General features: G+C 48.8%; 1 non-coding gene and 2 pseudogenes across 1 annotated transcript; 2 read left to right on the top strand and 1 right to left on the bottom strand.

Moving 5' to 3' along the window:
• Positions 1 to 10,532: 10,532 nt before the first annotated feature.
• On the top strand, positions 10,533 to 10,698 carry LOC125966514 (U1 spliceosomal RNA). The gene has a single exon (XR_007480416.1). It is a non-coding gene; the product is annotated as a U1 spliceosomal RNA (small nuclear RNA).
• A 1,301-nt stretch (positions 10,699 to 11,999) lies between these two features.
• On the top strand, positions 12,000 to 12,084 carry LOC125966509 (U5 spliceosomal RNA; annotated as a pseudogene).
• Positions 12,085 to 16,702: 4,618 nt separating this feature from the next.
• LOC125966516 (U2 spliceosomal RNA) lies at positions 16,703 to 16,910 on the bottom strand (annotated as a pseudogene).
• Positions 16,911 to 26,475: the final 9,565 nt, after the last annotated feature.

The following is a 26,475-nucleotide window of genomic DNA, read 5'->3' as shown; positions in this document are numbered from 1 at the left end:
AGAAGGTGATTGGCCCGGCCGCAGTCCATCTTCTCCTTCCAGAGTCCCTGAAGGTTCACCCCACGTTCCACGTGTCCCGTGTGCGGCCCATCCATGAGAGCGCGTTGGCGCCGGCGCCCGTTCCGCCGCCGCCGCCCCAGCTCGTTGAGGGGGGCCCGGCTTACGCTGTCCGCTCCCTGCTCCGATCGCGGCGGCGCGGTCGTGGTCTCCAATACCTCGTGGACTGGGAGGGTTATGACGACGCGCACCGCTCCTGGGTTCCGAGCCGCTGGATACTCGACCGTTCGCTCATCACGGAGTTCCATCGCTGCCATCCGGACCAACCGGGTCCTCGGCGCGGGCGCCCGAGGAGGGACGAGGGGAGGTCTTGCCCGCCGGTACCGGGGTCTTCTGCTCCCGTTTCGGCGGTGTGCTGACCCCCCCACCTGGTCGCCCGGGGAATTGCCTTCCTTTTTTGTTTTTTTTGTTTTGTTTTTGGTTCCTGGGGACGTCGGGAGCCGTCCCTTGTGGGGGGGGTTCTGTCACGTGCTGGTGCCACCGGCGACAGGACCACGCCCCCCTGTCAATGGAATCGCCGTCACCTGCCACGGGCTCATGGACAGCACTATATCAGCGCCGCCAGCGCAGACCTGAGTGTCAGTCTGTCCCTTGATGCTGCCTTGCTCATCAGTCCCGAAGCTACGGACCCGCTTGACTACTTGGAACCCCCGCAGAATCGTTTGTCCTCTCCAGCCCGATCGCCGCTCCAGCGCCCGCTGTTCCCATCATCCCCTTCTCCAATAAAGTCCGTCGCTACGCACTTGGCTGTACTGTCCGTTCCCTTACAGACATAACTAGACATTTTTGATAAGTGGTAATGAGAAAGGTTTTTATAACTTTATGATCTGATATATATATTTCTGAGCACTTTGAAATAACAAATGTTTTTTGATATATTGCCTGAATAGCTTAATGACCCTTAAGGAACTGTTCAATGCATGCCTGATGATTTTCTAAATCACGGACACTGCCAAAGTCGTCTAAAAATGTTCAGTACTTGATTGTATCTTATGTTTTGACTAATTCTAGACACCAGTTTTCGATTACTACTGAACGTTCTGGACAGAGGGAAATATTTTGCCTAACAAAGAAAAGATATGGTTGAAAGCATGATTAAACTAAGAATATGATGACGTAAGCAAGTACATGGAGATCAAAAGAACAAACAAACAAAAACATGGTAAGTGGTGAGTACAAACTTTGCATGGTCAGGGAACATTAATAAATAGGTAGATGATGTCACAGCCAAAAGCTCACATAATTCCGTACAAAATGACAAAATTGAAAGAATGATGAATGGATGAGGTGGAACAGTATATGTGCAAGAATGTTTACAGGAAGGTCACTTGGAGATAAAACCAGCAGGTGCCAGAGGGAGACAGCCAAGCCAAAGACGATCGTCAAGGCTGAAAGACGGAAAGGACAACAACAGCCCCCACAAATCGAATCTCCCATAATCAGCACCCAACCCCACGGAACCAGCTCTCACCGAACCAGCACCCACTCCCATGGAATCAAACTCTCCTGTGAACTTGCCCCACCCCAAAGACTCATCACCCATCAAACTCGGCCCACACTGGCCGACTGAATATAAGCTGACCAAAGAACCTTGAAGGTGGCCTTTTCTGAATGGAGACTTTGCGCTCTTGAAAGGCCCAGCGCTGTATTGTACTTTCCTGAAGACAGAGCTTTCTGAACAAGAATTGTGATTGAACTCAACCAACCTGTGTAAGTCTAATTTCTGCTTCAGTGTCTTAGCATTTTCCTAAATCTGAAGAAATCAAACGAGCACACAGTGAGTAAATTGGATAACTGGTGATTGGCAATGACTTTTGCCGTGAGGCGCAGATAGTGCACTCCCTAAATTGTGGACAAAATCCAACAGGTGCATGAACTCAATCTGTTCTTCAACAGATTTGATTCCGCCTCCCCCCCACCCCTTCACCTCGCTCCGCATCTTTTTCTACCACCTTCGACACTCCAGCCCCCCCGCCAGCTCACCAACCCCCTCCCCCGGAGTCACTCTTCTGTCTCCTGTCTCCACTCCATCACCCCGGTCTTCCGACATCCCCCTCTTCTTTACAGATCTTCAGGTTCACTTCAGAAAGATCAAAGCAGGGAAGACCCCGGGCCCAGACGGCATCTGGCCGAGACTGCTCAGGGATTGTGCGGACCAGCTGAGTGGTGTGGTCAGGTACCTGTTCAACCTAAGCCTGAGCCTGAACAAGGTCCCAGTACTGTGGAAGACCTCCTGCGTGGTCCCTGTACCAAAGGTGCCATGCCCCAAGGAGCCTAACCACTTCAGGCCTATTGCCTTGACTTCCCACCTGATGAAGACTATGAAGAGGATCATCCTGGGTCACCTGCGTTCACTCGTGGGAGCGCAGCTGGACCCCCTGCAGTTTGCTTACCTGCCTGGTGTTGGGGTGGACAATGCATTGATTTATTTACTGCACAGAACACTGCTTCACCTGGAGGACAACAGGAGCACTGGGAAGATCATGTTCTTTGTTTTCTTCAGCGCTTTTAACACCATCCAGCCGTCACTGCTTAGGGTGAAGATGGAGAAGGCGGGTGTGGACCAGTGCCTGACTGCATGGACAACGGACTTCCTCACCGACCGGCCGCAGTTTGTGAGGTTACATCGCAGTGAGTCCGACGTGGTGCACTGCAGCACTGGTGTCCCCCAGGGTAGGGTGCTCCTTTCCTTTTCACCCTGTTCACGTCAGACTTTACCCACGACACCGCACACTGCCAAATCCAGAAGTTCTCCGACGACATGGCCATTGTTTGAAATGTCGCAGAGGGGAACGATCTGGAATATAGGTTGGTCATCAAGGACTTTGTCAGCTGGTGTGAGCTCAACCAGCATCAGGTGAACAACACCAGCAAGACGAAGGGGTTGATTGTGAGCTTCGGGAGGACAGCACCCATCTTCACTCCAATGAACATCCAGGGATCGGACAGTGAGGTAGTGGAGAACTACAAATTCCTGGGTGTTCGCCTTAACAACAAACTGGACTGGACTGGACTGATCACACCCATATCCTGTACAAAAAGGGCCAGAGTCGCCTCCATCTGCTGAGGAGACTGAGGTCCTTCGGTGTGTGCAGGGCTCTCCTCCGGACCTTCTATGACTCTATGGTGGCCTCGGCCATCATCTACGCTGTGGTCTGCTGGGGTGGGGGCAGTAGTGACCGGGACAGGGGGGGACTGAATAAGATGCTCAGAAGAGCGAGCTCTGTTCTGGGCTGTCCCCTGGACTCCATTGAGGTTGTGGGTGAGAGGAGGACGTTGATTAAGCTTAAATCCATCATGGACAACACCTCTCACCACCTCCATGAGAGTGTGCGGTTCCTGAGCAGCTCCTTTAGCGGCAGACTTTTGCACCCTCGGTGTAGGAAGGAACGGTTCCTCAGGTCCTTCATTCCCTCTGCTGTCAGACTTTACAACATGCATGCCGCCTGATAAAATGAATGTGTTTCGTCTCTACTAGCAGCACTTGTGTTTATCCTTGTCTGTTATTTACCCTTTTTTGTAATTCTGGCACTTGTTTTATTCTTGCACTCGTATTATTATTGCACTGATATGCGCTGCTGTGACAAGTGAATTTCCCTGCTGTGGGATGAATAAAGTTCAATCAATCAGTCAAGAGTTGGTTCAGACTGAAGTCAAGTTTTTGATTTCAAAGCATGACACGTTAAATTGACTATGAAAGGGATCGTCTGATCCGAAGTCAGGTGCCTTATCCATTAGGCCACATCGCCATGTGAAATACTCCATGTTTTCAGTGTGGCCTTGATAAGACTGTTTAACGGTTCCCAACAAGCAAGGATGCCCAATGTGGGAACCGAACCCACGGCCCTGAGTTTAAGAGTCGCATGTTCTCCCCACTGAGCTAACCAGGCTTTTCGACCTTGGAATTGTTTCATTTTTTCATTTTTTTTGAATGGGTTAGGGGAAATAGAGAAATGTTTTAAGTGTGGCCTCTGAAACACATCTATTGATAAGACTAAAGAATCAAAGGTTCCCGACAAGTGTGGGCTGCCCAATATGGGGATAGAACCCACAACCCTGAGATTAAGACTTGCATGCTCTACCACCTGAGCTAACCAGGCTTCTCCTATTAAGAACTGTTTCATTCTTTCACTTTTTTTAATGGGTTTGGTTCACGAAAACCAGAAGCCACGTTTTAAATCTGGCCTCTGAAACACATTCGTTGATAAGACTAAACATTTAAAGGTTCCCAACAAGTGGCAGCTGTCCAATGTTGTCTCTAGTTGGAAACCCCAGCCCGAGTTGGAAACCCTAATTGGAAACCCTTGCCCCAGTTGGAATTCCTAGTTTGAAACCCTACCCGGAGTTGGAACCCTAGTTGGAAACCCTAGCCCTAGTTGGAAATGCTGGCTCTAGTGTGCAATAGAGAAAGCATTTTTTCTTTTGGTTTTTGTCACTTTGTTGCACTGAAAATGGAGATTGGGGGGGAGTCAGCACAACAAAAAAGAAATCAGAAACCAAAACCTTTCTGACAGTATAGAAAAGAATAATAAATAATACATAGAATAAGGTTTACTGTCTGTGAAGTTGAGTTTAATTGAAATGGCCAGTGGTTGAATCAATTTTACAGTAAAATAGCTCTGTAAAACCAACTATTCATGGCCTCGGTAGCGCAGGCGGTAGCGCGTCAGTCTAGTAAACTGAAAGTCGTGAGTTCAACCCTCACATGGGGCTATGTCTTATTTAGTCCTAACCCTAACTCGAGCCCTTGTTGGAAACCCTAGCCCCAGTTGGAAACCCAACTTTGAGAATGGTCAGACAGAAGTACCTTTTTCTTTTGATGAAGTTCAGTTTGATGGAAATGGCCGGTGGTTGAATCAATTTTACAGTAAAATAGAATTTTAAGACAGGTGCCACAAATTCTCGTTGGCGCAGGCGGTAGCGCGTCAGTGTCGTAATCTGAAAGTCGAGAGTTTGATCCTCACACGGTGCATGATTTATATATATTCCAACCCTAAATCTAGCCCTACCTGTAAACCCTAGTCCTAGTTGGAAATCCTAGCCCTAGCCTAGTTAAGTTTGATCAAAATGGGCGGTGGTTGAATCAATTTTACAGTAAAAAACAATTGCACAAATTGCAAATGCATAGCCTCGTTCGCGGAAGTGGTAGTGTGTCAGTCTCATAATCTGGAGGTCGTAAATTCAACCCTCACACAGGGCACACTTTTATATAGTCCTAACTCTAGCCCGAATTGGAAACCCTCATCCTCGTTGGAAGCCCCAGTTGGAAACCCTGGCCACAATTTGAAACCTTAGTTGGCTTCCCTAACCCGAGTTGGAAACCCTAGTTTCAGAATGCTCAGACTAAAAGTCACTTTATCTTTCTGTGAAGTTCAGTTTGATTGAAATGGCCGGTGGTTGGATCAATTTTACAGTAAAAAAGAATTGTAAAACTGTAAATGCACAGCCTCATTAATGCAGGTGCTAGCATGCCAGTCTCACAATCTAAAGGTCAAGAGTTCGGTCCTCAGGTGGGGCAGACTTTTTATATACCTAGTCCAAACTAGCCCTAACCCTAACTCTAGCCCTAGTTGGAAACCCTAGTCCTAGTTGGAAACCTTAGTTGAAAACCCTATTTTCAGTAGGGAGCAGGTTGCTCAGACTAAAATAACTTTTTCTTCTTTTAAGGGGTAGGGCAGCAAAGTAAGCAGGGATTGTGAATATCAGCAAGCACAGGTTGCTCAACTGGAGTCAAGAGAAACAAATTAAAAATTGTACATCAGATGAAAAATGTGCCTCTTTCTTTTGGCTTTTGTCACTGACATTTGGGGTCACCACAACAAAGATCAAAACAGCACAAAAACAGTTTACCTATATTTTGTCACGTCTCGCCCCCAACTGCTCCACTATGTGTCTGTCTTGGTTTCTGTCTGTGTGCTCGCCCCTCCCCTCCTGTGTGCCCATGATCAGTGTGATTGTTCCCACCTGCCTCTCGTTACCTGTCGTGTATAAAAGTCCTGTCTGCCCCTCTCTCCCTGTCGGATCATTGGTTTTGGTTTTGGTTGCTGTCGTTCGGTGTTGGCGTGCTGTCTTGGTGCCGTCGTGTCCTGCTGTCTTCTTGTTTCACGTCCCGGTCAGTCAAGTTATTGTTTAGGTCATGTCAGTTTACCGAGTCTGTATTTTGAGTTGCTTCGGTGGACCCTGGTCCGGGCTGCACTTGGTCGTCCTGCTCCATGCTCCACACCCGACCGTGACAGAATGATCCGACCATCACAGCGGCCAGCGCTTGGACCACCCTTCACCACCAGCTCCCGCTGCGACGCCCGATCCACATCCGAGCATGTTCCAGCGCCATGGGCTTGCAGCCGCCATCGGATCTTGCTCCAGCGACGCCGGGCTCACGGCCGCCATCGGAATTCCCCCCCGGCGCCATCAGCTCTGCGACCGTCGTCGGACTTCGCTGCCGCGACACCGGACCCGCGGCCGCTATCGGAGTGCCCCCCCGGCGTCATCAGACTCACGGCCGCCATCGGGCTCCACCCCAGCGTCGCAGGACCCGCGAACGTCGCCAGACATCCAAGCCAGCTGCGTCGGACCCGCGATCGTCCCTGGCTCCGCTCCCTCTGCTGCGGCGCGTGATGGCTCTTGCCGCCGCGCACAGCCCCGCCTTCCGAATGTCGCCGATCACTGTACGGACTTTGTGAGTGGCCGCCGATCGCGGTACAGACTTCCCAAGGCGCCGCCCCAGTGCGGTTGTGTTTCCCCGAGTTTCCGCGGAGTGCGGTTCTGTTTCCCCAAGTCGCCGCCCGTGTGCTGTTGTGTTCCCCAAGTCGCCGCCCGAGCGCGGTTCTGTTCCCGAAGTCACCGCCAGAGTGCGGCTCTGTCCCCTAGGTCACCGCCAGAGTGCGGCTCTGTCCCCTAGGTCACCGCCAGAGTGCGGATCTGTCCCCGCAGTCACCGCCCGAGTGCGGATCTGTCCCCGCAGTCACCGCCCGAGTGCGGTTCTGTCCCCGCAGTCGCCGCCAGAGTGCGGATCTGTCCCCGCAGTCGCCGCCAGAGTGCGGATCTGTCCCCGCAGTCGCCGCCAGAGTGCGGATCTGTCCCCGCAGTCGCCGCCAGAGTGCGGATCTGTCCCCGCAGTCGCCGCCAGAGTGCGGATCTGTCCCCGCAGTCACCGCCAGAGTGCGGATCTGTCCCCGCAGTCGCCGCCAGAGTGCGGATCTGTCCCCGCAGTCGCCGCCAGAGTGCGGATCTGTTCCCCGAAGTCGCCGCCAGAGTGCGGTTCGGTTCCCCCAAGTCACCGCTCGAGTGCGGTTCGGTTCCCCAAGTCGCCGCCCGAGTGCGGTGCGGTTCGGTTCCCCAAGTCGCCGCCCGAGTGCGGTGCGGTTCGGTTCCCCAAGTCGCCGCCCGAGTGCGGTGCGGTTCGGTTCCCCAAGTCGCCGCCCGAGTGCGGCGCGGTTCGGTTCCCCAAGTCGCCGCCCGAGTGCGGCGCGGTTCGGTTCCCCAAGTCGCCGCCCGAGTGCGGCGCGGTTCGGTTCCCCAAGTCGCCGCCCGAGTGCGGCGCGGTTCGGTTCCCCTAGTTTTTTTTTTTTTTGGGACGTCGGGAGACGTCCCTTGTGGGGGGGGTTCTGTCACGTCTCGCCCCCAACTGCTCCACTATGTGTCTGTCTTGGTTTCTGTCTGTGTGCTCGCCCCTCCCCTCCTGTGTGCCCATGATCAGTGTGATTGTTCCCACCTGCCTCTCGTTACCTGTCGTGTATAAAAGTCCTGTCTGCCCCTCTCTCCCTGTCGGATCATTGGTTTTGGTTTTGGTTGCTGTCGTTCGGTGTCGGCGTGCTGTCTTGGTGCCGTCGTGTCCTGCTGTCTTCTTGTTTCACGTCCTGGTCAGTCAAGTTATTGTTTAGGTCATGTCAGTTTACCGAGTCTGTATTTTGAGTTGCTTCGGTGGACCCTGGTCCGGGCTGCACTTGGTCGTCCTGCTCCATGCTCCACACCCGACCGTGACATATTTTCCTCTTTCAATTTGATGATACACTAGACATGAATACCTGTTTAGATTTGAAATCTTATCCATTAGGCCAGATAGCCATACAGGAAATTCTGACAAGTGATAGCAGTGCAATGATTTTTGAGCATATACAGTAAATCTACAGCCTAGATTCAAGTGGAGTTAACTGACTGGATCAGAAGATTAAGGGGTTCAAGTCCCTTCGTTGTCAATTTAATGAATGTCAAGAGGAAAGTAGCCTAGTGGATAATGTGTCTAACATTAAATAATAGTTTTTATTTTGTTTCTGCATTACCCAATACATCTCCTTCACATTGTGACACATTCTCCCATTATCTGTCTGTGTTAGGTAGAGAAAAAGATTTTAAAGGAAAGGTAAGTATTGTTGTGTTGTGTTTTGTTGTATTGTGTGTTGTCATTACCGTATTTTCTGGACTATTATTCACGTTTCTTTTCATAGTTTGGGTGGGGGGGCGACTTATACTGAGGAGCAACTTATACGTGATTTTTTGTCACAAATTTTCAAAATAAAAAAAAAACGAAAAATGGATAAACGAACCGTGATGTAGCAAGGGATTACTGTAGTTTGAACTGCAAGTGACATCAGCGGCGCGGCGGTTGTTTACTTAAAGGACAAAGGATTCGATCACGGGATGACGAAGATGACGAAGGGCCCCATGTACTACCGGCATCTTTAGTGGCTTTGCTTGTAAGTGACACAGAGGACAGAGAGTTTTTTTTTCCCAATGATCATCACACACACATCTGGGTGTGGTGAGATTTGTCCTCTGCATTCAACCCATCCCCGTGTGATTTTGATCCATCCCCTGGGGGAGAGGGGAGCAGTGAGCAGCAGCGGTGCCGCGCTCGGGAATCATTTGGTGATCTAACACCCAATTCCACCCCTTAATGTTGAGTGCCAAGCAGGGAGGCAATGGGTCCCATTTTTATAGGTATGACCCGGCCGGGGTTTGAACCCACAACCTTCCAGTCTCAGGGCGGACACTCTACCACTAGTTTGAAGGATTTAATGATTTGGAGTGACACAGAAGGTTTGAAAAACTATTATATGTTTCACGCACACCCGGTCCTATTCTATGGAGCTCTCTTCGACCTCTGTGGCTGGAAGTGCCACCTCCAGGGATGGAAGTCCACGCTGCCACACGCCTGGAAGTCGATGCCGGTGCTTGGGGCTGTGTGGCGGTGAACTGTTTATGTTATTGTTATTTGATATATTTGTCATTTTCAAAACTTGTTCAGGAAAAAAAATATTATTCAGTGGTAATGTTGGACGTTTTCAATAAATACAAATTCATACAGTTTTAGGGTTCTCAGGTTAAAAAAGGCAATGCATGCACGGGGGCCCCCAGGGCTGCGTGCTTAGTCCATTGCTCTTCACCCTGCTGACGCATGACTGCACTGCGACCTACAGCGACAACCGCATAGTGAAGTTTGCTGACGACACGACTCTGGTGGGTCTCATCACGAAGGGCGACGAGACTCGGTACAGGTCGGAAGTTGACCTTCTGACCATGTGGTGCAGGGACAACAACCTCCTGCTGAACGTCAATAAGACCAAGGAAATCGTTGTTGACTTCCGGAAGGGTCACACAACACACCTGCCGCTGATCATCGACGGTGCTGTGGTGGAGTGGGTGAGCTGCACCAAGTTCCTGGGGGTGCACATCAGTGAGGACCTCTCCTGGTCCGCAAACACCTCGTCACTGGCAAAGAAAGCTCAGCGCCGCCTGTACTTCCTGCGGAAGCTCAGGCGTGCATGTGCTCCTCAGGCAGTCCTGTCTACATTCTACCGTGGCACCATTGAGAGCGTCCTCACCAGTTGCATCGCTGTCTGGGGTGGTAACTGCACTGAACAGAACTTGAAGGCCCTGCAGCGCATAGTGAATACGGCTGGTAAGATTATTGGTGCTTCGCTCCCCTCCCTGAAGGACATTTACACCTCCCATCTCGCCCGCAAGGCAACCTCGATTGCCAGAGATGTGAGTCACCCGGCTCACTCTTTGTTTGACCTTCTGCCCTCTGGGAAGAGGTATAGGAGCCTGCGCTCCCGCACCACCAGACTCGCCAACAGCTTCTTTCTCCAGGCTGTTAGGGCCCTGAACTCGCTACCCCCTTCTGCGTAGCGTGTGGCACTGTTGCGCTATTTTCTGGAATGTCTGCTGTACGCACACTTGCTCCTTTTTTTGCTCCTCTTATTTATTTATTTATTTGTTGTGTTATTTATTCATTATTTATTCAGCACGCTTTTGTTATACTTGTTTACTTGTTTGTCTGTTGTGGGCCATGTCTTGTCACCATGGGATAGGGGGGAACGAAATTTCGGTTTCTTTGTATGTCTTCGGCATGTGGACAAATTGACAATAAAGCTGACTTTGACTTTGACTTAAACAGTTCTACGAATCCTGTTTCATCCACTGAGTGTGTATGTGTACCACACGTTTTTAGCAATTAAGCCCGTGACTGAAAATGGCGTGTGCGGTAAAGACGTCGGCCCATGATCAAGAAGGTGGTTCACCCCATGTGAGGCTCAGCCATTGCACTACGGTTGTGCTGACCTCTGCAAATTCCCCTACTGTGTGAATCTTGACTGCATTATTTCTGGTAGTGGGGGACTGTGTTCGCGCTCTCCTCTGGTCTTTCTGATGAAAACAAAAATTAAGCGCAGTAGTATGCACATGGAGTTTAAGTCTGCGATGCTGTGACACACTGAACGCTTTTGATTATGTAATTAACTGTACTCTGGAACTGTGTGTCAGGGTTCTCCAGATTATTCTTATCGTATGATTATGTTGGAATGCAGCCTGTAATAAATAACCTAGCTAGATTAGTTTTATGCTTATGTTGGAATGCAACCTGTGATAAATCACCTAGCGTGTCCCATCCTACACAAAGTCGTAAAACACCCCTTGCTATGTTTTGACTAGAGGTCAAGGGCTTTCTCTATTCAGTCCACTCTTACCCCCACCCTGTTTCTCTTAATAAAAATGCTCTTGCAGGAGGCGAGAGTCAGACCTCCATTCGAACATCGCTGTACGCACAGCGACGAATGGACTCTCCACCTGCAGGTGTCTAAAGGGACTTACTCGTCTCCCGTGTGGTTCTTGCAAAATAAGTTGGACTGAGCGAATCTCTAACACTGTGCATTTGCTCGTTAAACTGTATTCACCAAATTAGCAAATGCAAAATAATATGTAATTACCACGTTCCTGACTCGTCATATGATATGAACGTATCAAAACCTTTTTGTCGGCTGTAGGTCTGTCTTTTTAAGAATGCGCCCGATTGTTGTTCCTCATACATCACAAGTATGGATTTCTAGAAAACAACTTTTACTTTCTAAAGTAAAATGACAGAAATATTTTCTAATGTCAAATATCAAACGCCACCAACGCAGTGGAGGTGAATTACACTCCAAACCATGCCAGCAACGTCAAAAGCCTCAATTATTTGCGACACAAGGGAGACATAGAGCATTTCCGAAGTTTGAAAAATCATTTGAGAAATTACGATCGTATTTTGTTTCCCGATTTGTGTTGAATAAAGTTATGAAATTACAAATTTTCAAATAAAACACAGGGATGGGATCATTTCCCGTTCTCTCAGACCAAAAGTACACGTACCAAGACATACAACTGTTTTTACCATCAATAATCAAAATAGACGCCCAATATAATTGAAAGAACGAGCGCCATCAGTGTTCGATCAGATACCTACAATCCTGTGCGCCAACAATGTTTAAAGTAAGTGAGACATTAATGAACACAAAATACTCGTTTAAACATTCTATTTTGCTTGAGTCCTTGTAAGTATAGTAAATCCATCAACTTCTATTGTTTGTATTAGAAGGAATGGTTGCTGCAATTTGAGTGTGAGACCGCCTGTGAATTTAGTGAGACCAGCAGTGGGGTGGCCCGTTTTGACTCAGATTTTCAGATCACTCGTTTCTCTTCAGATCGAATAAATCTTTCGCCTTTTACTAAAGATTTCTGTGGAGAGGAACAATAAAGAGTATACCATTTCCGTGGAGAGGAACAATAAGAGTATATCTCAATTTGTTGATGCTCTGCGAAAGAATATCAATATTGCAACGGATAGCCGCCTATATCATACTCCGTGCAACAATCATACGTTCACATAATTTATACCGGCACGTGTGAACATGTTCACATAAACAGAGAAATTATGCCGAGTGCAGACAGACAATCACGTTTAAAACCTCGTTTATCATCCATCCATTTATCCATCCTATTCCGCTTATCCGGGTTGGGTCGAGGGGGAGACAGCTTTAGGAGGGACTCCCAGGCTTCCCTCTCCCCAGCCACTTCATCCAACTCAACCCGGGGAATCCCAAGGCGTTCCCAGGCCAGCCGAGAGACATAGTCTTTCCAGCACGTCCTGGATCGCCCGCGAGGTCTCCTACCGGTGGGACATGTCCGGAACACTTCCAAAGGGAGGCGTCCAGGAGGCATCCTGATGAGATGCCTGAGCCACCTCATCTGGCTCCTCTCACCGTAGAAGAGCAGCGGCTCTACTCCGAGTCCCTCCCGGATGACCAAGCTTCTCAAGGGAGAGCCCGGACACCCTGCAGAGGAAACTCATTTCGGCCGCTTGTATTCTGGATCTCGTTCTTTCGGTCACGACCCAAAGCTCGTGACCATAGTTGAGGGTAGGAGCGTAGATCGACCGGTAAATTGAGAGCTTTGCCTTTTGTCTCAGCTCTCTCTTCACCACGACGGATTAGTACAGAGTTCGCATTACTGCCGACGCTGCACCAAACCGCCTGTCGATCTCGCGCTCCATCCTGCTCTCACTCGTGAACAAGACCCAAAGATACTTGAACTCCTCCACTTGGGGCAGGATCTCATCCCCGATCCGGAGAGGGCATCCCACCCTTTTCCGACCGAGGACCATGGCCTCGGATTTGGAGGTGCTGACCCTCATCCCGACCACTTCACACTCGGCTGCGAACCACCCCAGTGAGAGCTGGAGATCACGGCTTGAAGAAGCCAACAGCACCACGTCATCTGCAAAAAGCAGAGACGCAATGCTGAGGTCCCAGAACTGGACCCCCTCAACGCCTTGGCTGCGTGTAGAAATTCTGTCCATAACCATTATGAACAGAATCGGTGACAAAGGGCAGCCTTGGCAGAGTCCAGCCCTCACTGGGAAAGAATCTGACTTACTGCCAGAAATGCGGACCAAACTCTGGTATTGGTGATACAGGGACCAAACCGCCCTTATCAGTTGGCTCAGCACCCCGTACTCCCGAAGCACCCTCCACAAAACTTCCCGAAGGACACGATTGAACCCCTTCTCCAAGTCCACAAAACACATGTGGACAGGTTGGGCGAACTCCCATGCCCCCTCGAGGATCCTGCCCAGGGTGTAGAGCTGGTCCACTGTTCCATGGCCAGGACAAAAGCCACACTGCTCCTCCTTAATCCGAGGTTCGACCTCCCGACAGACCATCATCTCCAGCACCCCTGAATAGACCTTACCAGGGAGGCTGAGGAGTGTGATTCCCCTATAGTTGGAACACAACCTCCGGTCTCCCGTCTTAAAGAGGGGAACCACCACCCCAGTCTGCCAATCCAGAGGCACCGTCCCCGATGTCCACGCAATGCTGTAGAGGCGTGTCAGCCATGATAGTCCCACAACATCCAGAGCCTTTAAAAACTCTGGGCGGATCTCATCCACCCCCGGGGCCATGCCCCAGAGGACTTTTTTGATTACCTCAGTGAGTTCGACCCCAGAGATTGGAGAGTCCACCTCAGAGTCTCCAGGCCCTGTTTCCACAATGGAAGGCGTGTCGGTGGAATTGAGGAGGTCTTCAAAGTACTCTCCCCACCGACTCACGACGTCCCGTGTCGAGGTCAGCAGCACGTCATCTCCAGTGTAAACAGTGTTGACGGTGCACTGGTTCCCCCTCCTGAGACGCCGGATGGTGGACCAGAATTTCCTCGAAGCCATCCGGAAGTCATTCTCCATGGCCTCGCCAAACTCCTCCCACGCCCAGCTCGGGCTCCTTTTCAGTCAGAGAGGCGATATTCCATGTCCCAAGAGTCAGCTTCTGCAGCCAGGGATCGGTCCGCCAAGGTCCCTGCCTTTTTCCGCCGCCCATTTTGCACTGCACCCGACCCCTTTGGCCCCTCCGGCAGGTGGTGAGCCCATGGGAAGGGGGACCCATGTTTCCTTTTCGGGCTGTGCCCAGCCGGGCCCCGTGGGCGAAGGCCTGGCCACCAGACGCTCGCCTTCGAGCCCCACCTCCACGCCTGGCTCCAGATGTGGGGCCCGGTGACCCGCGTCCGGGCGAGGGAAAACAAAATCCATTTATGTTTTTCTTCATAAGGGGCTTGTGAGAGCCGTGCTTTGTCTGGCCCTTCACCTAGGATCCGTTTGCCATGGATGACCCTACCAGGGGCATGAAGCCCCAGACAAGATGGCTGCTAGGATCATTGGGGCGTGCAAACCCCTCCTCCACGGTAAAGTGATGACTAACGAAGGGGCTTCGTTTATCAATGCAGTTTAACTTCTGGTGGGACCCATTTGAATTGGCACATGCCAGTCTATTGTAATTTGGCAAAAAATATTGTTTTTAAATAAAAAACAATAACCAACCCTGTCAATTGCACAAGCACTCCTCTTTACTGTTCACAAGCACAATCACAAGTACAAGTCGTCTTCATCCATAAGCACATGAGTCTTTCCTTGTTAAAACACAGCAGCCCTACAAAAAATGTTCCATCAACTTTTAGTGTCTTAATAGACAATGATGGTATTTATTTAAATATTGAAACAAAATATCTACCTCCTTCAATGTTACACGTGAATGCACATACAGAGAGAAGTTTTATTCATTTTGATAAGGCTACATGAAGCAAAATATAAAGGTGAATACACACTGTTTTCGTGCACCATTTTAGCCCAATTCCATCATTTCCTTGTCTGTCTGTGCCTCCTTACCAGCAAATTTCTGGAAGTCCACATGGCGTCTTTGATGGCAGCAAAAGTGAGCCACTGCTTTGTAAAGTCTTCTTGCTTGATTTTCAACGGGCTCACCCCATAGAGTACAAGGTTCAAGATTCAAGATTCAAGAGTTTTTTATTCGCCATGTTTGAGCGTGCCAAACAAGGAATTTGACTTCGGTAAATCACAGCCTCTGTTCAACATTTAGGTGACTAACAACAACATGTGAAAAATGAAAGATATTCTCAAACATCCCCTGATCTTAAACTGATCTTAAACTCCCAAGAGGGCAAGGAAAAACTCATAACTCCAGCTAGGGGAAATGAGAAACCTTGAGAAGAGACCACAGATGGGAGGGTCCCTCTTCGAGGATGACCAGGCTGCAATGGATGCAGAGAGGACACATAGTACAAACAGTGTAAACAAAAAAGGTGTGGAAAGCGGGATGTTATTGCACAGTAATGACTCTGAGACTCTAAGAGTGGTGTGAGTTCATCAGAGCGACAGCCTGGGGGAAGAAGCTGTCTCTGTGTCTGCTGGTTTTAGTGTACAGAGCTCTATAACGGCGTCCGGAGGGGAGTAGTTCAAACAGGCTGCAACCTGGGTGCGAAGGGTCTGTTGAGATGTTGATGTCTGCATTCAACACTTCCCTTGCCGGGAACTGCAGGTCGCCCACAGGTATACGGCAGCCATGAACTACCTGAGCAGGTGCCACACTGACTCCTGGGCGCCACAGCCAGGTCGGGGGCACGTTGAGAGCGCTGATATGCCCCGGGAGTGCATAACGGACCTGACTGGGAGGCCATCATGGGCCACCATCCACGACAGGTCCCAACAAGTTTGTTTCGAGAGGGCGGGGTGGTTGACGTTGTGCCAAACTGTTGTGGGCTCGCCGAATGCGGGTCCGAGGACTGGACAAACCACTTCCCGCTGTACGACAGAGATCATAGATCTGTGACTTGTTAAAATGTCACTATTTTCTTGCTCTAATTTAAAGTTCTTCAAAAACTTTTTGGTGAAGAAATAAGAAGGTGGCGCGTTAAAAGACACAGGAATTCATTGGTCGATGGGTATTAGCTTTAGTTTCCGGAGGTATGTGTCACGTCTCGCCCTGCTCCACTATGTGTCTGTCTTGGTTTCTGTCTGTGTGCTCGCCCCTCCCCTCCTGTGTGCCCATGATCAGTGTGATTGTTCCCACCTGCCTCTCGTTACCTGTCGTGTATAAAAGTCCTGTCTGCCCCTCTCTCCCTGTCGGATCATTGGTTTTGGTCATTGGTTTTGGTCATTGGTTTTGGTTCCTGTCGTTCGGTGTGTCGTCCTGTCTTGGTGCCGTCATGTCCTGCTGTCTTCTTGTTCCACGTCCCGGTCAGTCAGTCAAGTTATTGTTTAAGTCATGTCAGTTTACCGAGTCTGTATTTTGAGTTGCTTCAATAAACCCTGGTCCGAGCTGCACTTGGTCGTCCTGCTCCATGCTCCACCACCCAACCGTGACAGTATGAGCCCATCCAGAATTGTGTCATTGCTTGGCTTTTCGATGCATTTGGTGTAACGAGCGCGCTTCGCAGGTGCAGGGCAACATATCTGCTTCCGAGGAAGAGTTTTAAGTTCGGGACTCCTTCTCCTCTATTTTTTTTCTTTTTCTTCATGGTGTCCCTCTTCAGTCCCTCTGACTTGGATTTCCAGGTGAAGTAAAAAATGGCTCGGTCCAATTCTAAAAGCAACTTACTTGCTGGGATGAAAACAGAACTGATTAGTAAAAGCAAGGGTAAAATCACCACTTTTATGGTTAAAATTCTCTCTTCTACGGTCAGCTCTCTTAATCCCCCAAACCCAAGAACAGATACTACACTTTATCTTAGCCAAAAGGCAGAGAAGCGATGGAGTATGCGAGTGAGGGACTCGCTTACAGGCTTCCCCGTCTACCCATTCTCACCAACGGTTTGTTAGAATAGGCCTCTTTGGCACATGTGATTAGCTAGGGAGCTTGAGCTATGCCATTATATCGCTGTAACACTTCTCTTGCTTTATTAGCTTTCTCTACTCTATGAAACCCTTTGCACATATGTAGAAGTCGCTCTCGGTTAAGATGACAAGGTCACACATTATCACACAGGCTAGGCAGTCGCCTCCTTGCAGGAAGGCGGCCAGAGTAGTATAAGAGCAGGAACCTTGGCGCTGGGAGAGGAACCTTCTTCTGCATCTCGCAGAAAGGGCTCCACAGCTGTGCATCAATCATTTTGGCATACATTAAATAGTTAAACTGTGAAGGCTTTCTCTTGGTAATTACTGTTAGCATATCGAGCATTAAAGATAAAGAACTGGGAACAAACCTAACAGGTTACAGTACGGAACAGAGTGCTGCTCTAATGGGCACTAAAAAATCGGCAAACTTGTCTGATGACTTATTTGTTCACTCTTCTTCATCCGCAGTAATGCATGTAGTAGTTCACGAGGCATATATGTGTCCCCTTTGACCAGTCTCTATCCAAATACACAGTGTAGATACCTATTAAAATGGTAGACCCGATGAACATGAAAGGCAAATGAGAATTTGCCAAGAACTTTCCAGGGTCATCATATGTACAACGGCTGCGCCAAAAGGAGTCAGGCCAGAAGAATACAGCGGAACTAACACAAGATTTGAACGCACGCCTTAGTAGAGACTGAGAGCCTAAATCCAGCGCTTCAGCGACACTACCTACCAACTGCAGTTTCAACATTGAATTTTGTTGACATTTCTAATAAAATGTGAAAGTGGATAAAAAGTTGGTTTCTCCACCAGCATCCAGGTTAGTGCTGCCCGACTGAGCTTTGTTCATAATGTAATGAGTGACAGTCAGAATCCAGTTACGAGTTGGAACCGAATGCTTGTTAGCCGATTAGAGGACTTGATGAATTGCTAGCACTGAGCAGCAGAGTGGCGCAGCGGGAGCGTGCTGGGCCCATAACCCAGAGGTGGATAGATCAAAACCATCCTCTGCTGTTTGTCTGGTTTGGACCTTCTTTCAAGTCATGCTTTTGAGAAAAAATGTCGTGCGCATTATCTTTTCCACACGTTGGTTGTGCTGCACCTGGAGGCAGGGCTCGAAGGCGAGCGTCTGGTGGCCGGGCCTTCGCCCATGGGGCCCGGCCGGGCACAACCCGAAAAGGAAACGTTGGTCCCCCTTCCCATGGGCTCACCACCTGTGCGAGGGGCCAAAGGGGTCGAGTGCAGTGTGAGCTGGGCGGTGGCCAAAGGCAGGGACCTTGGCGGTCTGATCCCCGGCTGCAGAAGCTAGCTCTTGGGACATGGAATATCACCTCTCTGGCTGGAAAGGAGCCCGAGCTGGTGTGCGAGGCAGAAAAATTCTGACTAGATATAGTCGGACTAGCCTCCACGCACAGTTTGGGTTCCGGTAGAAGCCCTCTCGAGAGGGGCTAGACTCTCTTCCACTCTGGAGTTGCCCACGGTGAGATGTGTCGAGCAGATGTGGTGGGTATACTTATTGCCCCCCCGGCTGGGCGTCTGCACATTGGGGTTCACCCCGGTGAACGAGAGGGTAGCTTCCCTCCGCCTTCAGGTGGGGGGACGGGTCCTGACTGTTGTTTGTGTCTATGCCCACCCTTCTTGGAGTCCCTGGAGGAAGTGCTGGAGAGCGCTCCTTCTGGGGACTCCATCGTTCTACTGGGTGACTTCAATGCTCACGTGGGCAATGGCACCAGGACTTTGTAGTTGTGTCATCAGATTTGCGGCCGCATGTTTTGGACACTCGGGAGAAAAGAGGGGCGGAGCTGTCAACTGATCACCACCTGTTGGTGGGTTGGCTCCGATGGTGGGGGAAGATGCTGGTCCGACCTGGAAGACCCAAACACTCTGTGAGGGTCTGCTGGGAACGTCTGGCAGAATCTCCTGTCAGGAAGAGCTTCAACTCCCACCTCCGGCAGAGCTTTTCCCACGTCCCGGGGGAGGCGGGGGTCATTGAATTTATATAACTCGACCTCTACGTTTTAAGCTTGATGAGCCAAAATATCAGATCTTGCTCTTGTTTCCTACCGTTTTAGCCTATTTGTTTTATCCAAATCTGTTCAATCTCTGATTATAATCTGTAGCCCTACGTATTTTTCAAATTTTTATTTATTTATTTATCAAATCTCCTCAGTTCTGTCAAACTCAGTGCACAATGAACCTCCCTTCCACTTTGAACCAAGCTTCACCAAATTTGGGAACGCCGTAGCAAGGAGTGCGATTTGGTTGTCGGACACTCCAAGTCCATATCTTTTTGCCGCACTTCACCCTCTCAAGTTGGTGTTCTTTTGTTGTTGCTTCAGAGCGACCCCATCCATCACTCTTGAATGAGTCCATTGTTCAAATGAGTCAATTTTCATCATTGTGAGTTCCTCCGCTTTTCACTGTCTTTTCTCGTCCCCGAGGATGTTGTCTGTCCTCCGGAGTGTACTTGTCCTCCTCCAAGCACAACAGCAGTCTTTTCTTGTCCTTCGCCAAAGGTCAAAGGTGCTTCAGAGCCAGGCACCATTTTGTAGTTGTTCACGGCTGCAGGCGAAGTCTCGGATTGGGTTTCAGGGACTCTGACACTGAGAATGACAGGCTGGGACATCAAACTTGTAAGACTATTTCCAAATGTAGCTGCTTCCATCAATTTGCTGGTAACGTTTATTTACCAAACTTCAAATTCTCCTAATAACAGCGGTCTCGGTTTTATATCGTAAATCCTGCAACTCATCCTATTTTTGAGCTACATTTTATCTATAGTTCCAATTTAATCGGACAGTATGTTGTCTTCAGTATCATTATTGAAAATCAACTCATCGAGGTCTGCTTTCCACATCAAGCCCTGATCTGTATGTCTTGACCTCTCACATGTTATTGTCATGCTTGCTCAAAAATGTGACTTAGAGTATGGTGCTGTGAATTCTCAATCTCCCCAATGAAATTGGATCCCACCTCGTAGTTCTTATCGTTCTCATGTTCCTGTTAGCCTGCAATTGTCCAAATCAAAAATGTTTTCTTTTAACTGTCTTTCTTTTGAACCTCTAAATCTCTCGTGTTGCTAACCTATCTACACCAGAACAAAAAAATTACCACAATATAACATGTATTTGAAAATTCATTGTCATAACGTGTTGTATTATTACTATCTTCCACTATCTGTCCTACTCACTCCCCCCTTTTTGAGGCTTGGCAACGCCCATGCCTCACACCTTGACAAACTTTTTGGGAGAATGCGTTCTTTACTACATACGATTCCATCATCATTTAAGTTGACTTTCTTTCCAAAACGCTTCTCAATTTCTCAGTTCACACATCTTCTGCATGTGTTACTGGTTCTCCAGTTTTTTTTCTTCTAGTTAATTATCAATCCAAAAGCTATGTGTTTCTTTCTAACATTCAACCTGCTCAAAATCACTCTTTCATCGAAGTCGCTCTACTAATTTTCTATAGTAGTCGCCAACGACTTCAACCATTCAACCTGTAATTTCTTTTCATTCAGGCTATCATTCATCAATGTTCATTTGCATCTCACACGCAGTCTCCAAAAAGGAGTCTTTCTATCACATTGGTCCCAATTCATCCAAGCTCACCACACAACATTCATATATCATTTTCAACTCAGGTTTCCTGGTAGAACAATCCACCAATTCAAAAAAACTTAACTAAAACAAACAATTGGCAAATTAATCTGAATTTCTTTTCTTTGTTTTTAAATTTGAAGAACTCAATCTCTCAGATTTAGCTTGCATTTAAAAGTTTGCATAATCTTATAACACAACCAATCAATTATTCCTATTAAATGTAGCATTGCAAAATCTTAAATTCACAATTTAGCTTCTCCCAATTCCTGAAAGCATGTTCTGTTGTTTTGTTAACTCAGAATTTCTCATGAGGGCTTGACACTAACATGCACTAGTGTGGATTAGTTTCTGTTCGCAAACAGATTTCTCTCTTTTTCTTTCATTTTTATCTGTCAAAATTGTTTCTGTTCTGCGGTGTAAATTGAATAGACCACAGTCTAGCAAATTTTTTTATACTAAAACTTTAGCCAATGTTCATCATTTTAACATATACGCACACACATGCACAGCTCTCGCATGCAAAAGGTAGTTCCCAGCACCAATGATTCGTCACAGGCTGGCCATTTCCTGTGGTCGATCATGAGCTGGTCCCTCCCATGCACACGAGGACAGCACATTCTACTTTTATTTATTTATCTTCTAGAAGCAAGTTGCATTTCTTTACCACTTGATTTGCATATTTTAACTTCAGTGTAACACAATTTGATCCCTATTCATTTGTAATTGGGCCTACAAACAGCATTGTCATACTTCTTGTGTGGACAGGGGCTCTAACAATCTAAAACGATTTTTGATAACCTGACAATGACATGTTTTGCTGTCATATGGGAGAGGTTTCAGATCTTTTAAATTTCGATACATGATTTGCATAGGACCGGAAACTCCTCTTGCCCCTTGCTTGAGCCGCGGCTTGAGCTGCGGCCTTGCACCTGCTCACAGGGGCCTTATTGTCTCCTGGTCTGACAAACACTTGTGACCGCATCAGTTTTCATCTTTCTAGCTTTTGTCTCTTGAATTCGTTCTCATCTCTTTGTGAAGATTTCAACCACACTCTAGCACTTCTACCACTTCAGCATGTATTCCATACAATTAAGAAATCTACTTGCCATGAACTTCTCGTTTTAAAGAAGAGCAGAGCAAGAGATTTACCGTTCTTTTTTCCCATCTTAATTTCAGTAGTTTAAGGTTTTACATTTTTTTTCCAATTTTTTTTCTTTGAGGATCCTCAATGCAGGTTTAAATTGACCTTTCGACAGATTACTAGCCTGTTTTATTGCCGTGGATCAACGCTAGAACTGCTTCTTAGTCAATTTATCCTACCAGTCACACACTCAATCACGCAAGTTATCCCTGCCTACGCGAAGTCCTCCTTTTAAAAAAAAAAGGAGCTGCTTCATCCAGTGAGGGGACTCTACAACACCCCCCACCTTCCCTGGGAACTAAAGACAAAAGTCCTTGTCCCCAGCCCTGCCAACGCGAAGTCCTCCTTTTTTTTTAAAAAAAGGAGCTGCTTCATCCAGTGAGGGGACTCTACAACACCCCCCACCTTCCCTGGGAACTAAAGACAAAAGTCCTTGTCCCCAGCCCTGCCAACGCGAGGTTGTACTCCCTAGAACAGTGGTCGTCAAATAATGATTCACGGAGGTACTGAGATTTTAAAACAGTTTGAGAACCACTGCTCCAAAAGAGACACCTCATCCAGAGGGGGACTCTACAACACCCCCTCCTTCCACAAAACTTATTCCTGTGCACTTCTTCCTTTTTACGCGTTTCACAAGCAACAACACAATCACACAACTTCAGGCCTTTAACTTACTTGTCCCCTGGTTCGTTGCACTGCCGGGTCCCGTCAATCCACCTCTGTCAGACGAAGGCAGACCTAAGATGCTGGCCCAGCGAAGAATTCTCTTCCCAGGACTTTCTCTTCCAGGTCCTCCTAATGGACGCTGGCTTGTCGACAATGCAGCACGTCCTCCTTCGCCGGTCAGATGGTGGGTATGAGGATCCCGGGTTTCGGCACCAAAATGTTAGAGATTTGCTCACTCCAACTTATTTTGCAAGAACCACACAGGAGACAAGGCAAGTTCTTTTAGACACCTGCAGGTGGAGAGATCACTCGCTTCAGGAATGAAATCTGCCCTCCTTCCTGCACGTGGATATTTATTAAGAGAAACAGAGTGGGGGTATGGGTAGGCTGGCTAAAGCCCTTGTCCTCTAGTCTAAACATGTCAGGGGATGTTTTACGACCTTGAGATAAGGAGGACAAGGTAAGGTATTTATTACCTGTTGCGTTCCAACATAATCCTACGATAAAGATAACCTGGAAAACCCTAACACTAGTGCTGTGTTGCATTGGTGTGTGCATGAGGAGGCGGAGCTTCGCTACCGCCAGCTGACGCAAGAATATCAAGCGCTGCAACGAGCCTACGCGCTTCTCGCCCAGACCAGCGGAGGGGACTACGACGCCGAGAAGGAGATCAAGGTGGCGCCCCTTCCCGCAACCCCCGGCCGGGTCGCAGCCTCCCCGTTCTCACCCAGCCTCGGGTGTTCTCTGGTCTGAAAGGAGGAGGAGGAGCCTCCCTCCTCCTCCTTTCAGACCAGAGAAAAGCTGGTGGTAGAAATGGGTCACTATCAAAGCAGAGTAGCAGATCTGGAGTCAGCGCTGAAGCAACAAGGACAGGTAAGCTCATCAATGAGCACACCTTTTTCTCAGACAAAATAGCTACATTCTTCAGTCATTCATTCGTCTGGCATTACTGGACCAACCCCTCCCTGAACGTGGCTGGGAAAATGCGGAGAAAAGCAAATGTCATTTTCCAGTCAAACAAAGAATTTGTGGATGAAAATGACACAACATTCCAAAGCTGTCCACGCGTTTGTCTCTTCTAGAATGTCAAGTGGGTGGAGGAGAAGCAGCTGCTGCGTCAGAGCAATCAGCAGTTGGCCGAAAAGGTGATGGAAAGAAAGGCGCTGGGCGGAGTCGCTTGGCGTCACACCCGTCGGGAAGCCCCGCAGATGAGGTCTGACTGTCTTTTCAGGTCAGGCGGATGGAGGCGGAAGAAGCGCGTCTGAAAGAGCACATCCAGGATATCCGAGACCAAAACGAACTGCTTGAGTTCCGCATCCTGGAGCTGGAGGTGGGAAGACTCGCACAAGCGTGTTGAGGCCAGAGATGTGACAGACGGACGGACGGACGGATGCATGCCTCTGCCTTTCAGGAGAGGGAATGGCGCTCCCCCGTCTTGAAGTTTCTGCAAGTCCGTTTCCCAGACAGCCTCAGCCCTTTGCAGATCTACTGCGAGGCCGAGGGCGTGAGCGTACGTAAGGCGTCCCTCGCAACCCTAACCTTAACCCGAGGTCCCAGAACACCTTACATTGCTCCTTGCGCCTTTCCCCCGGACATCGTCATCAGTGATCTGATGAAGAAGCTGGACATCCTGGGCGATAACGCCGTAAGTGTATGTCGAACTCCTTATGTTCGCACTCCACGAGACTCGGCGGCTCAAATGTGACTTTTGGAAGGCTTTGCGCTGAAAGAAGCTTGTTGACGCTGTGCCTTTGGGCTCTTGCAGAATCTCACCAACGAGGAGCAGGTGGTCGTGATTCACGCCAGGACCCTTCTCACCCTAGCCGAGAAGGTAACGGGCACGTCCACGCACGCTCTCGCATTCTGCTTATGTGACAGCAGCCTTTCCTCAGTGGTTAGAATACATCAAAGTGACCAAGTCAGCACTTCAACAGTAGATGTTGGACATTGAAAGTGAGAAGGTAGACAGACACGCGACATCAGCCAAGGGGAACTCCGGCAATGTGCCCCAACAATTCTGACCTTGAGCTGTGCTAGGATATGTTCTGTAAGCAGAAGGGCTACCTGGATGAAGAGTTGGACTTCAGGAAGCGTTCCATGGACCAGGCTCATAAGGTAAGCCGCCCTCAAATCTCCCGCCGGACCACTGATGGACGAGGATTGCGGCCCAGAGGATCCTGGAGCTGGAGGCCATATTGTACGAGGCGCTACCGCAGCGGGACTGGCCCGCCACGGACGGCGAAAAAGCCAGCCACGCTGGCGTGAATGACGTGCTGACGCCGGATCAGAGAGAAGAGCTTAGGAGCGCCGTGGACCAATGGAAGCGAGCCCTGATGTGCGAGTTAAGGGAGCGCGACGCTTGCATCCTCCAAGAGAGAATGGATCTGCTGCACAGCGCGCAACAGGTAAGGGCCCAAAGCCAGCCCGGCACTTACTTGCACGCTTACTGGCTTTTGAAGGCCGCTTTCCATTTCTCCGTCCTAGAGGAACAAAGAGCTGAAAGAATTCATCGAAGCTCAGAAGAGACAAATCAAACAATTGGAGGAGAAGTTTCTGTTTCTCTTTCTATTCTTCTCCTTGGCCTTCATTCTGTGGCCCTAACACCAGCTGGTGAGTGAGCTCCAGCGGCACCGCACTCGACACTTCCGATACACCGCCAGCCGGTCTCAGACGTTGGCAGACGCTCCGATGCCGACGTATACCCCCCGCCACAGTGACAGAGGCACCGCGTCACACCGGCGCTCATCCAATCAGAAGGCAGGAAAGGCAAATTCACATGCAGGGCACTCTTGAACCAGAAGAGAGCGCCACAAAAAACGGTTGTTGCCCCAAACGCGCACTAAAAAGGGTCAGAATAACAAGAGTCCCACCGGCCAGCCGGGGCCACCCGTCCATCCATTTCTTCAGGGGGGAAAAAAATTGGAGTCACCGGTGAGTACATTTTGCATTTAGCTCTGCTTTTCTGCTTCTGTCTTCAAGTGTGTGGCATCCTGCGACCAAAGATTCAGCCAACCCCAAAGCGGTTGACCTCAACGTCCCACCACCATGCCGACCAGAGCAGGTGACGTGATGCTTTGGACATCCTTCCGTCTCAGATGCCCAAAAGTACTCTTTGCCACATCTGCGGCAATACGGTGTCTTTTCAAAGGTGCAAATAAATCCAGCGTGGGCGGAACACGCACTGTTAGAGATTTGCTCACTCCAACTTATTTTGCAAGAACCAAACAGAAGACAAGCAAGTTCTTTTAGACACCTGCAGGTGGAGAGTCCATTCGTCGCTGTCTGAACAGCGATTATCGAATGAAGTCTAAAAATCTCCTCCCTGCAAGGGCATATTTATTAGGAGGAACAGAGTGGGGGTGAGTGGACAGGTTTGGTGAACCCCCGGGCTCTGATAAGATCAGAGCAGGGGGTGTTTTACACTGTTGTGGGAAACAGAACAACTTTGATTGCTTCCCCTGCAGCTGGTCAATCAAGCAGAGGAAGCAACCACTTCATCTTACTCTGCATTGTGAGGGCAAGACGTGATTGATTTAATCATTACATTGTGAGGGCAAGACAAGATTGATTTAATCATTACAGTCTACATTCCAACATAATCCTACGATAAAGATAACCTGGAAAACCCTAACATCTCCCTCCTGTTTTATCATATGATTATGCCACCCCAAACAACAACGATAAGCAAGAAGAAAAAAAAAAACACATATATATATATATATATATATATATATATATATATATATATATATATACACGTATAATGAAGAAAGTAGAATGGTAAAAATAAAAACAACAAACAATGATAGCAACACTTTCCAGTGAAGATGAGGCATTACCTCAATACCCCAGATCAAACTTATTGTGTAAGCGAAAAACCTGCTGGCCAGATGTCATTAGCAGGAAAATTCTTACACGGCCCCGTTGCCACAGGCGACCAGAATGCTATCAATAAAAAAGAAAAAGAAAAACACAGAAACAGTACATCTGAGGGAAGAGCGCAAGGACAACTTTGTCTCCGACGGACCATACTTTATGGTCATCTGGAACGTTCGCACCCCAGACA

Source organism: Syngnathus scovelli, unplaced genomic scaffold (assembly GCF_024217435.2).
Source record: "Syngnathus scovelli strain Florida unplaced genomic scaffold, RoL_Ssco_1.2 HiC_scaffold_36, whole genome shotgun sequence".
Lineage (NCBI taxonomy): Eukaryota > Metazoa > Chordata > Actinopteri > Syngnathiformes > Syngnathidae > Syngnathus > Syngnathus scovelli.
Note: the sequence above shows the minus strand (reverse complement) of the source record. Positions and strands in the feature narration are given on the sequence as shown.